This window comes from Sitophilus oryzae, unplaced genomic scaffold (genome assembly GCF_002938485.1).
Source record: "Sitophilus oryzae breed Bouriz unplaced genomic scaffold, Soryzae_2.0 scaffold_980_pilon_pilon, whole genome shotgun sequence".
Classification (NCBI taxonomy): Eukaryota; Metazoa; Arthropoda; class Insecta; order Coleoptera; family Curculionidae; genus Sitophilus; species Sitophilus oryzae.
In genome coordinates, this window is record NW_022147617.1 from 472,901 (window position 1) to 484,247 (window position 11,347).

The 11,347-nt window shown below is 29.8% G+C and overlaps 1 protein-coding gene across 1 annotated transcript in view; it reads right to left on the minus strand.

Annotated features, from left to right (window-relative positions):
• The window catches only part of LOC115891213, a 30,256-nt gene extending 27,834 nt beyond the window's left edge, over nucleotides 1-2,422 (minus strand). Inside the window, exon 1 of the mRNA XM_030911636.1 lies at nucleotides 2,242-2,422. The gene's annotated coding sequence lies outside the window, so the exon portion shown is untranslated. The remainder of the gene's footprint in view (nucleotides 1-2,241) is intronic.
• Between the last annotated feature and the right edge of the window lie 8,925 nt (nucleotides 2,423-11,347).

The window sequence follows — 11,347 nt, forward strand, 5'->3', positions numbered from 1 at the left end:
GCTTTATTTATTTGTCAAATTACATAGAAACCAACGCCAACCCAGCACAATATTTTTTCTACTCGTAATAAATTCCTTGAAATAATAATTTCTGAATATTTTTTAAAAAACTGGCTATGGAAAAGAATATTGTTTTATACACGACGATAAAATTGCATTATCGTCTTGTATAAACAATAACTATTATTTGAACGTTTAAAATTGTTTAAAATAGTATACATATTGTTTTATTAGGAGTAAAAATTACACTTTTACTTACTTTTTATACGTTTGACATACAGGCGGGGGCACAAAAAGGCATTTTTACTCCGAATAGAACATGCTATTTTTTTTAAACGCCACAAATCATTTTTAAACAATTTCAAACGTTCCAAATAATATAAAAAATTTAAAAGTCATACTTTGTAAGTAATTAAATATGGAGAAACTATAGTTACGCTCGTTGAATTTGACACTTAATGCCAGTTTAATAATAAATTATTCTCATAGTTTTATGCTTAGGCATAAAAGTGGTTTACTTTTATGCCTAGGCATTAAAATGACTTTTTTATATTGTCGATCAAGTCGAAAGAATTAACACTTTTGTGACGTTTGAAAAAAAAATATATTAAACAGTATATTTTTACTTACATTTCTTTTTCTTGCATGCTATGGACTGATTAATAATTTAATATCATCTGATCGTTTATTGAATTCGTCAAATCCCTATAATAATCAGAAATATAGTCAAAATTATTTTAGGCCTAAACATTCTTTTCTTGCAATGAATAATAATTCTAATATAGAAAATCAATAATGGATTTTAAGGAAATCCTGTAACTTTTAAATCAAAAATAACAGCTTTATTAATATTTATATGTAAGTATATAGATTATCTGAAGCATTTTATGAATGAAATTTTAGATAATAACCATTCTTAACTAATACTGTAAATTAATAAATTAAATTTATTAACTTTCAACCTAAAGAGTTAAAAAAACTATTGCACATCATAAATATCTATAAACTACAAAAAGTGCTAATAAAATACCCGTATTATTATTATTACAGCTGGAGTAATTATATAAAATGAACGGTAAAATAATAAGAGTAATAATATCTTTCAGTATATTTAACTAACGTATATTTGGATTTTAAAAATTAGAAATTATTGATGTTTAATGTCGATTTAATTATTATTATAAATTTTGGTTTTAAGAAATATACAGGGTGTTTCAAAAAACATGTGCCATCTCTCGTGTGGAGATTCCTCACGTAAAAATAATATTTATTTTTCATGTTAACATAGGCCCGAAAACTCTTCTTAACTCTTCACCTTTTTTTTTCGATTTATTATATTTTTCTTCCAAGTGCTTTTAGCGATTCGAATGAAAGAGTATAGCCGGATTAATATGGGAAAACTTCAGTTTTTAATTTTTTTCATATTGTTCCACTTCAAAAAATTCTAAAGAATTCCTGAGTGTAAAGAAGTATAAAAGACATTTTCTGAGGATTTTTAGTGGGTGACATACCTATTTCACAAAGGTTAAAAAAATGAAGATTTTAATTTTTTTTCCTCTGCTAAAAATCGGCTTTTCGTTTAAATCATGATCATATTATTTCTTCACGTCTCAGACTTCTAAGAATTAGAAAAAATCATTCTTAATTAATTTTTAATTTTACTATAAAAATAAAATTTAAAAAACAGTTTTTTTGAAAATTTCGAAAATCGTTTGAGTTAAAGAGCTAAAAATTTAGGTGAATTATTTTGATTCGACACCCCTGAGTGCGAGTCAAAAAGCCGCGGGGGCAGATTTCCTATATTAATCCGGCTATACCCTTTGAGGGGTAAAAGTTACTATAAGTGCGACATACTTTAATGCTAAAAAAGAGTCGATATTATGTTCACCAGGGACGTGCATATGGCTTTTCACTGGAATGGTTTTCTAAAAAAAAACATGTGCGCCATTGGCTTTTTTTCCTCTTATTAGCAAAAGTGTGTAGGCCATTTCATGCCAGTTAATAGTTGTATAAAACATATTCCAGTGATAACCTTTATGCACCTCCCTGGTAAATATGTCGACACATTTTTATCTTACTTAAACACACTGTAACTAAGAAACAAAGCAGAATCGGACGTTGATACAAAAAATAAATCTTATTTTTAGGGGAGGAATCTCCTCACGAGAGATGGCACACGTTTTGTGAAACACCCCGTATTTGCGGGGCTATTACTGTATTATCTGCAAAAGACTTACTTACCCGTGCGTGTTTTATTTTTTCCTCAGCGTATCTGAGAATTTAAAACTAGAAAAATAGCGGAAGTGGAGTATACATACATATAAATAACCGTCTAATTGGTTTTAAATAAATAGTTATAAAATGTGCATATTCAACTTTTTAAAGTATTTAGTACACCTCTTAACTCAGACACATTTGTATGTATACTGACTATCTAGAAACAAGATTTGAACGGTATTTTTTTATTCCAAAGAAAAAATATAGAGGTACATACCTATATTTATCATATGGCTGCTAGGAAGATAAAATTGTACTTATTTCGCTAGAGCTAGAGTAAAATGGGATTCATTTTATACATATATAATTAAATTATTTATTACACTATCTTTGCGTAATACAAGAAAAAAACAAAAATATTTATAAATAGATGCCATGTAAAATATAAATATATTTAAAGATATATAAATTTTGAATTCATATACAGGGTTGTTCACCACATACGACACGGAGTATTGTACTAAACGATTAGATTTTTACAAATTGTAAGTTTTGGGTTCGTTGAAGGTCTATTAGAGCTACAATTTAAAAATATTTTTACAAGATACAGAGTGTCCCAAATAAGTAAAAAATATTATAGTTGTATTTTTTTAAATAGAACACCCTATATATTATTCTATTTTTGGATTCTACGATTGAAATAAAGGTAAATTTGATTAAGGTTTATCACACTTAAACCTTACGGTTTTTGAAATATTTTCAATTTTATAAAATTGCAGTAAAAAATTTAAGGCTTTATTTCTCCAAGGGTATCTAAGTTTTTAATACTAAATATTTACTGAAGATTATTTATTGATCAGATATTGTGTTGCAATAATAAAAATTTTACTACCTTCTACAGAGTGTCCAAAAATTTATATTAAATAATTACTAGCTTTAAACGGCAATAACTTGTTTAATTTAAATGGCGCTATATTTTTACGTGAATCAGATGGACAATATAACTGTCTATCAAATTGTGTTATACCATTTTTTACCCATCTCTTCAAATTTTCGTAGAAAATGCATTTTCTTATAATTTAGACCTCATTTATCACTATACCCATGGAATATTTTATAAACTTTAGTGTCATATGTCAAAAATGACAGGCTTTAGAATAAAATCGGAGAACACAATTTCATTAAGGATGATTTGAGTTTTTATTTGAAAACTTTTAAAAAATAGAATGTCTAAAATAAAAAAAACTGTCTAAAATAGAATAATTTTTAGTTTTTAGGGTAAATTGGACGTCTTTAGAGAAATATGTGAATTGGTGAATATACTTACTTTATCTAAATGAGAGATAGTTTAGGCTAGACCAATTTAGGGTTGATATTTCTATAGGAGGTACCAAATATTTCTTAAACAAGAAAAGGTAAGGGAGAGCCCTACTTTATTTATCTACTGGTCATCTTTTTCATACGTTTTCTTTTTGATGTCTCAAGAGCTTTATAGTCGTCTGGAAGGGAAATTACATTTCTTTTACCCATAAACTTGTAGGAACAGGTATAGTATCTATGCTCGAAAGGTATAAAAACATATCTCATAAAGCCTCTGGGTTATACAGGTCTAGTTTATATTTAACAACGAGTAATAAATTGTAATTTACAGCTTTAAATGTTTAAAACAAATATTAATGGATATGTTCAACACATCGCTCAAAAATCTTACTTTCTTTGTGTTCTACTAAAAGGACTGGTCTATTATGCCCTTTTTGAGTTGCATCTTCGTTATGCCCTTCCATTCTGGGGTACTTGCTGCACGACAAAATTTGATCGTATTGTGCTCTCTTTCAAAAGAGAGCAGTTCGATATTTATTGGGACTGAACAGTAGAACTCACTGCCAGAATTTCTTTAAAAATTTCAAAATACTGACTCTTCCTTCTTTATTCATTTTTGAATCCGTTTGCTTAATCCGCAAGCACATATCTGCTATTCTGGAAAGGCCATCTGACAACTAACCACTTAGGAATGCGGAGCACGCTCTTTATCTGCCAACCCCGATCTCAGAACTATTTAAAGGCTCAATACTGTACAATGCCAAAAAAATGTACAATCACCTGCCTTTGAATATCAAGTCACTTTCATTCTTTCCCGCATTTTTCAAAGCTCTGAAATCATACTTACTGGAGAGAGCCCTATATGCGGTAAACGACTTTTTGGTTGATGTTTAATCATGAACAATTTTTGAATTTTAAATTTTGATCATCTCACATAGGTACTGGTTAAAGGTATTAAAGTATACTAGGTATACTAGTATTTATTTAGTATACTAGTATACTAGGTATACTATTTTATAACTCTTTAAATGATTTTATCCATATACAATTTTTCTTTTGTAAAATTTTATTGATACGCCTGTGTTCTGCAATGTCCATGTATGTTTTATTTGTAATTTTAATGACGTAATTTTTTTTAAATTGATTTGTATTGTATGATATTTTTTATAATTTGTATTTTTTTGTGCTTTCGTTTATTGTGTAAATACTTTGTCGATGAAGCTATTTTGGCTTTTTGTACAACAAAGCGTTGTTTATTTATTTAGGATGACAATGATGCGGATATTACGCGGCGGGACCGAAGACAATATTATGAAGTTTCATCCAAGATATAAACAAAATTCTCATAATATTAAGAATTACATTTCATTGGAATTAAGATGCAACCGTTTTAAACAAAAATTAATTATACACTCAGATGCAAAAAAAATTCAAGGGACAGAATTTTGGCCAAATTTAAAGTGTTATATTTTTGTTATTTTTAGCTCTATTGTCAAGAATTTTTTAACAAACTGTGTATAGTTATATCAACTTTAATTCGTAAACTCAGTTTTTTATAAACTTTAGTATTTGGCATATTTTACAGGGTTAAAGGGGGGGGTTGTTTTTTACTTTTTTAAAATACCCTATGCAATAATTTCGTGTGTAAATTTTCCTAAAATATAAGTTTACGGTCAGAACCATGACTCTTAAGTATTTTGTTTTTTGAATCATATCAATATATGCTTTGTCTAATTTTTAAGAGCGAAATGAACTGATCTATAGTTTTTTTAATATGAAGACATTTAGGTAACCATTGTTGTAACGTCACATTACGCTGCATTGAATACCTACTCTATACTAAATTAAAAAAAAGTTAAAGGCTAGCGATACAGACCTGGTTTTAATAAACATTCATAACGATATTCAAGAAAACATCTGTAACCATGGGCGCCGGAAGAATGAAATTTAGGGGGGGGCAAGGTAAAAATGAATAAAAAATTCACATTTGGTAATTATTGGGAAAACTGGAAATCATCCGATTTTCACCAAAATTGGTATACACCCTATTTTGAAGTCGTAGATTACGAATCTGAACTTTTTTCTTGGCGGTCTCTTACCGTTTTTCTGAAAAACGGAAAATAATTTCAATATCGAATTTTTCTTAATTTATCATATTTTTAAGGTTTTCTAGCACATATTTTGTTAGGTATTCAATAATCAATAATATTTTTGCTATTTTCTGTTACTTTTTTAACCAATTCTATGCATAATAGAGGAAAATTTGCTAAAATAAATTTGTAAACAATCTGAAAATGTTAGATTATAGCTTTGTTCGGGTTCTTGTTATTACCGATTCTGAACCGTCCAAGATCTTTGCAGCGCATGCGCAAATGAAATAATGTCTTCATATTTCCTTCTGCGCATACGCATCACAGTTCTAGGACGGTTCATAATCGGTAATAAGAGAAACCCGAAGTAAGTTTATGTGTTTCTGGCATTTAAAGCAACGCTGCCAATGCTAAACCTAAATTTAGCGTGTTTTTTTCGCTCATTCTGGAATTACGAAAGGCGGTCGCCAGAAGAACGGCTCCTTCCCATAACTGCTATTTTACCAACGAGATCTGACTATTTATACCCACGAAGTTGCACGAAAGAGTTTTGATTGCATTGGTTACAACTTCCATGCAGAGGGTGTTAATCTTTTGTTGTTATATTATTAGATTAACTAAAAAAAGATTAACCCCCTCCGCAAAGAAGTTAAAACCAATGCAATCAAAACTCTTCCGCGTAATTTTGTGGATATAGGTGTATATTTAATTATTGTCGATCTCATAATAGGTAATTTATTTAAAATCCCTAATCACCCGAAAAAATAGAAGATATGGCAACGTTGTAAATTTTCAAATTTCTAGATTAGGTCTAGAATATATTTGTCTCTCTTATTACATAGGAGAGAGAAAGAAGGATATATCAAATGTCAAACTTCCATCTGGTCTCAATTTTCTTTGCTATTTTGTTAAGAAAAGTGTTTTTCAGTAAAATGTTGGACACTTTTCTATCCCCAATCAAGTGTGGCTTTTAGATAAACTATAATATAATGAAAATATAGTGAAATTATTACTTTATAGGGCCGAAATAAAGAAAAATTCAATGTTGAAATAATTTTCTGTTTTTCTGAAAAACGGTAAGAGACCGCCAAGAAAAAAATAGATTCGTAATCTACGACCTCAAAATAGTGTGTATACCAATTTTGGTAAAAATCGGACGATTTCCAGTTTTCCCAATAATTACCACATTTTTTATTATTTTACAGGTAACACCTAACAATTTCATAATAATGATTTTTTTTACAGATGGATGTAAGAAGATAGCTTTTATTTTTATTGTTTCAGTGATCCAGTGGGGGGCAAATGCCCCCTCTTGCCCCCCCTGTCCGGCGCCCATGTCTGTAACTCAAGTATACAAACAAAAAAAAATTGTAAAAAATACGCTACCATTGCCTGTATACGTCCGTCCATACTGACATTGAGGCTGCATAAATCATATTGCGTTATATGTTTTGCCATTCTTCGAAGCTGGTACCGTTTCGCGACCTCTAAAGCCCCTGCCAAGCATTTCCCAAACGCCGAACATGATGGGCAGTTTATAGTAGTATATAGTTCGCAATAATCATCACCTCGCAATAATAAAAAATATCATCAAAAAGTAATGATAATTGAAAAAATTGCAAATTTTTGGTGGCAAGTTTGTTTCGCTCTTAAAAATTACCCAAGGCTTGTATTGATATGATCGAAAAAACAAAATGCTCAGGAGACATGGCTTTGACCGTAAAATTATATTTTAGAAAAATTTACACGTGAAATTATTGCACAGGGTGTTTCAAAGTTGGTATAAGTATAATATACAGCTTGCTAAAGATTCATGAAAATAGAGCTAAAAATAACAAAAAGATAACACTTTAAATTTGACCAAAATTTTCTCGTGTTTCGTGTGTTTTTTTTGTGTCTGAGTGTAGTTTTAAACTGAGTAAATTATTATTTAATATTAAAACTCCATGATGTTATTTCAAAATTAAATTAATATTAAAATAAAAATTGCCTGCTTTAATCGGGAGCAATGCAATTTTTAAATTGAAACTTATAATTTTATCAAACTAAAAGTGTTAATTTAAAATAACGATATTTCTTGAGAAAATCAAATAGGGCGTTTAAATTTACAAACTTTTTTAATTGTATCATTTTTGCTTAAAATGAGAATATGCACTCTAAATTCAAGCAAATAACGAAGATATTCGTATATACTTAATATAAGGCGTAGTTTTTTAGAGTTCCGTCCCCAAAGGGTAAAAACGGGAAGTCTATTACCTGTTACGAATGAAATAAATGTTTATAAATAAAAAAGTACTTTCACTAAACATTATCTTTTAAATAAGAATTTTACATAAAATCTTTCAAGTCCTCGGTGGCCGCGTGGTTAAAGCGTTAGGACTTTACGCTGCCATGACGTTGGAGCCGTAGTAAGTAGCGATGGGAACTATCGAATGAATTAGACTATCGAATGGTTACTGAATGAATGATTTCAACTATCGAATGGTTTTATTCGAATAAAATCATTCATTCATTTATATACTAAAGCATATGTGACAACCTCGCCGTGCGACTAAATGGTTATCCTTGAGCCACGACTATCGAATGCTTTTGATAAATGAAATTTAGTATTCGTTTAATTTTTGTGTGCGTGAGTGCATTATTAGTTCTTCCAAATTTTTATAACTTCGTCTTATAAATACTGTGCTATTTTTGCGTTTATTAAAATATTTAAAATACTGAAATACCTAGTAGTTTTTTTAATTGACCATTGTGTGCGTGTGCTGGTGGTCAAAATTTTTCCGAAAATTTGTGTGATTTTCCGTAGCCCGATCTTTCAATTATTTTATTTTATATGGTATATGGTCTATTTTTTAATGAAAAATTTTGAGAAGTAGCAATTTTTAAGAGAGATGAGATGAACTTAGAATTAATTTTAAAAATACATATTTGTTAACGATTTTGTTTGTATTTTGTTTATGCTAATTCTCTTACGTGTAGTTTTTTGCGAAGAAATATTTCATTTATTTTTTAAAGTAAATGCCAGTAAAAGTAAATATAATTTTTAAATAATAATATAAAGTACCTAATATAAATAATTTTGATTTCTATTTTTTTATTTATATTTTCCTTCCATTACACTGCATGCTTAGAAAATTAATAAATGTTTATATTTCATGATTTTAAAGTTTGTTGTTAATATAACAAATTAGATCTGTAATTATTATTATTTAATAAACCAACGTTGCCACAAAAAATTTAAAGACTATATTATTTTTAAATAGGATCTAATATAAACAATTTTGACATCTAATTTGTTGTTTATATTTTGCTACTACGTAAAAAAATGTTTATATTAAATTATTTTAAATTTTGTTGTTAATAGGTATAACAAATTATTACTGTTATTATTTTTTATTAAACCAGTCTTTGCTTAAAAACATTAAAAATCATTTTCCTACATCCAAAATAACAAGTATTATTGCAGTGTAACAACAGAATATTAATAAAAAAATGCAAAATATATAGACATACTATCCCTAACTAACTAAAGCCAAACAATAATATTCTTTGCTAATATCAACTAATACCAATATCTGGCAACAGCGCCCTTCATAATGTATTTTCTGTGTAAATACTAGCACCTCAATAAAAAAAATAATGTGTCCTTATCTTTATAGGACTCCCCAAAAAATCAAAGATGCCGGCATCTTTCACAGCATTGCCACCGACCGCTGTCGGGTTTCTCGGAAAGAAACCTACGACGCCGGGCGACAACTAAAATCCAGTTAATATTTTATTTTAATCGATCCTGACGAATAAATGAATTTCATAAATGAATGAATTTTATAAATGAATGGTTTTTGCTGCCGAATTACTAGAATACAATATTTCAAGGCAGATGACGCATCTATTCGATAATTTTTATTCGAATAGTTTTCAACGAATGTTTTCTTACTAGCTATCGAATTATTCGAATGAATTGCAACTATCGAATGTTTCGATAGTATTCATTCGATAGTTCCCACTACTAGTAGTAAGGCAGTTTCAAATCCTAGTCAAAGCGACTTTTTTTTAATCGTTTTTTTTTAATTTTTACATATTTATTTTTACTTCTTACATATTTATTATTGATTAATACAATTTTTAGTAATGTGTTTCTTCATTTTTTTTAAATTACTTATACGCGCATTCAAAATTTCAGCTAAATCGGAAAAAAGTTTATAATAATATAGTGTCTAATGTTATATAGATAATGAATGGTACGGAACCCTTTGTGCGCGAGTCCGACTCGCACTTGATCAATTTTTTTTCCATAGTAATATTGCTACTATTCACGCAAATTTTGCTACCACTCTATGAACGAAATTAAGCGTGGCAAATCCCCTAACTTCCCTGAGAAGCAACAATTCATTTTTAACAAATAACCGCACCTTAACTGATAATCTTATTACAGCACTGCGTGAGTTCTGTAAGGGACAATAATTTCGAAGGGTACAATTGAAAGTACAACTGAAATCCTATTATGTTTCTTATTTTTCTGTAACTGGTAGGTAGTCCTTTCGAATCGGACGTCGAAATGCTGGAAAGTTTCGAGCCATAAAATAGAATCAATGTTGACCCAACAAACAACTTGGCTTTTAAAACATTTTTAAGGAAGGGCGGTGACAGATTCCTAAACAAACATAAAAATTAGCGAATCCTTGTTTTGATATCGGAAATTGAAATCTTACACTGATGGTTTGTCGTAAAGGGCACATGGACACGTGCCCATTGCCCCATCCAACTTATACAGGGTGTTTCAGAAAACATGTTCCATCTCCAGTGGCGTGTCGTATAGGGGGCCACTGGTGCGACCAACCAAACACCCCCTCCGCCCCTAAGCGCTTAACGCCTCTGGCGCCCTTTGGAAAAAAATAGAAAAACTAAATTTAACGCAAAAACAAACGGTGCCCTATCGTGCCCTTAGCTCTTCAAGATAAAAAAAATATATTTCTTACATTTTACTTTTGTTTTTTAATGTTTACTTATATTTAATAATTTAAATCTCTAACGAAGTAGGCGTATACGTACGAAAGTTTTTATATCGGTTTGATACTACGCTACCGCTAGACCATTGTCTATAAATAAAAATACAATGGCTAGACATAACGTTGCGCCGGCTAGTGATGGGCAAAACTGTTATTTTTAGATAACAGTTGAAACTGTTATGGTTATTAATAAAAAACAGCTTAAAATAACAGGTTTCTTTATTTTACTGCTAAATATCTGAAAGAGTATGAGGCAGTCACCGCCAGGCGTATTAACGCAGTTGCAAGTTGCAACAATGACTTGCTCGGTGGTAGTATTTCCAGGGGTGTCAAAACATTTCTAAATATCGATTGTTTTCTAAAATACCTCTCTAAAAACGGTGGTTGTTTACAAATAAGCACTGTTTACAAATTGCGTTATAAAAAAAGCCAAAATTCCGCCACTCACGCCACTAGAGTCCGAATAGCCACTAGAGTTCGAATTAATTTTACACTTAAACTAGCGTGTACCCGCGACTTCGTTCGCCTCGAATTAATAGTTTCTAATGGTGATGATAAAGCAAAACAAGAATTTCCATTAACATACAAACTGGATAACATTTTCTCACATTTGCCAAAAATAAGCTTTCTAACGTCGAGCAGTTTAAGCAGAATCATGGTTAATCAATTACTGAACTTTTTGGAACACCCTGTATGATTTTTTAAAAAATT